The following is a 2,639-nucleotide window of genomic DNA, read 5'->3' as shown; positions in this document are numbered from 1 at the left end:
TTTCAATTTACAATTTTATATCATTTATTTATAAATATGTCAATTAGGGGAAGCATCAAAAAGAAAGCGTGGGAAAACAAAATTCTTGGAAGCTCATGCACGATCACTAGAAGATAGAATGGAAATCATTTTCAATGAATATGGAGTGCCAATTGGACCAGATCAAAGAACTGTTCTTCAATTCAGCAGTTTCTTGGGAACAGTGGCTAGGAGTTCAGATTTTTGTCCCCTTGTTTACACTAACTGGAAGGTTGTACCAGAAAAAGATCTCATATGGGCTTATGTCAAGGTATTTTTTTAGAAGTTGTGCTTTTTAATTTGTGTTCCTGCATGTGCGTTTAGATCTTTATAATTATGCTTCTTTTCATTATAGCAAAAATACATCATTCCAGATGTAGGAAAAAAAGTTGTATTCGCTATTCTAAATGATGTTTGGAGGCGACACAAATGCGCCATCAAGGAAGAACATTTTAGCAAGTATAAAACCACATATGAGTGCCTGAAAAATTGTCCCAAAGACATTCCAGAATCACACTTTAAGGAATTGATAAGTTATTGGAGTCTTGGAAATATTCAAGTAAGATTATTAAACTTTAGTTGATGATAAATTGTCATACATTGCACAAATAGTTGAGTGGAATTAGATTATTACAGTTGTTGAAATCCTTGTAGCACATGATAGTGTTTGAGGTTGTCACAAAATAGTTGTAATTGGAATTGACACAAAATAGTTGCGTCATGCGTGCCAAGGGCACCCATGATTTGTCTAGAAGACTGAACTGCTGTATGATTTGAATGATTAGAATCGACTTTGGTATTATTGTATATAGGAAATGAGTGAACAAAATTCAAAAAATAAAGCTCAAGCAGAAATGGAGACATCGAACGGGACTTGTGAACTTCGGTGTCATAAGGGAAAGATTGGTATGGTATTTTAATTATAAACGTAATTATTTATATTAATTGGTGTAGTTGTTGTACTTAAATATTTTATTTTTTCAAATTGCAGCGTGCAACTAAGGAGAATAAAGTGATGCCCAACCAAGCTGAAATGTTTTGTGAAACTAGACAAAGCAAGAAAGGAGAGCCATTGGACCAAGAAACAACTAATGCAATGGTAAGATTCTTTGCTAGTATAGTAAGTTCTAGCTTATGACTAGATTTTAATAAACATGGTCAATAAAAGATTAGTGTGTTGGAGTTAGCTATGAGTTAGGCACAACTCGATTTTAGAACAAAAATATAGTTTTATGCTAACTCGATTGCTTCTAAAATGTCAGGCACAACTTAAAGATTTAATTGAAAAATCTAGTCAACAACCTGATGAAGCTTTTCAGAGTGTGTTTGGGAAAGAAAAGCCTGGAAGAGTTCGGTGTCATGGAAGAGTTACCACACCCACCCTTTTGAAAAGAACAGAAGAAATAGTAAAAATTGAGAAAAAACATGCTGATGAATTGAAATTGTTAAATGATAAAGTTGAGGAAATGGAGGCAAAACATAAGCAAGAAATGTCATCAATGGAACAAAAAATTCAAATTTTGCTAAGGAATGTCATAAATCAAAACAACTCAGGAGTAGATGTGGAGGCATTAGCAACAATGTTATCAACACCGGGTACTTCTACATCGACACATGTTCCAAATAATGATAAGGTAATTTCTTATTTATTTCTATCATCATGGTTGTAACATGGTTAAGACTAAACTCTAATTATATAATAAATATCAAACTCTACTTTAGCATATTTATTTTTGGAAAAACTTGATGTTCATTCATATATAAACTAACAATATTATAACTTCTCTATTTGCAGCAAAATCATTTGGAAGACAATTTGCCGCATACAGTATAGATGGGAATGAATCAAGATTTCCTATTTTGGATTATGATTATATTTTGTTAAACAGTAATGGATATAACTGTATATGACATGACTAGTAGTGTAGTGGTTTGTGGAGTGATGCTTGCCACTTTCAAGAACATAAGTTCACCAAATTTAGAGTAACAAATACTCATGTTTTAAATTAATTAATGTTATGAATATCCATTAGAGTAGTTAAGGATTGTATATATGGTGTAGCAAATGCAACAATTATCTATTTCCAAAATGGACACAGGACTAAAGACAATGGTTTTCTTGCCTATGTAGACAATGACAACGGTTTTCAAACTAATGCATTTATAAAATGTGGCAACAGTTTTAAAACCGTTGCCTATAAACACAATGACCACAGTTTTGTACTTTCCTTTTACAACACGGTTTTTAACCGTTGCCTTTGACATTGCGCATAAACCGTTGTCTATTTAAATATTAGACAACGGTTTTAAAAAGGTGTTGCCAAAAGTCAAAAAACCGTGACCTAAACAAAAGGCAACGCCTCAGACTACCACAGTTAAAAACCCGTTGTCTTTGGCAACGAGAACGGTTTTTTGACTTTTGGCCACGGTTTTCAGCCGTTGACATAGGTCAAAAATGTTGTAGTGCCGTTAATCAATTAAGTATGAGTTTAATCAATTAAGGGTTGTTACAATTTCTGGTTTCTTGTATTTTAATGAATTGTTAATCAATTAAGATTTAGTGATAATCGATTATCTGCACCAGAAAACATAATTGCATATTTACCGAAGTTTTTCCATGT

At 32.7% G+C, this 2,639-nt stretch overlaps 1 pseudogene; it reads left to right on the top strand.

Annotated features, from left to right (window-relative positions):
- LOC109355954 overlaps positions 1-1,645 on the top strand; it is a 2,236-nt pseudogene extending 591 nt beyond the window's left edge.

The sequence above is a fragment of the Lupinus angustifolius genome, chromosome LG01, assembly GCF_001865875.1.
Source record: "Lupinus angustifolius cultivar Tanjil chromosome LG01, LupAngTanjil_v1.0, whole genome shotgun sequence".
In the NCBI taxonomy this organism is placed as follows: Eukaryota; Viridiplantae; Streptophyta; class Magnoliopsida; order Fabales; family Fabaceae; genus Lupinus; species Lupinus angustifolius.
The sequence above is the reverse complement of the archived record's forward strand: the minus strand, read 5'-3'. Positions and strand labels throughout refer to the sequence as shown.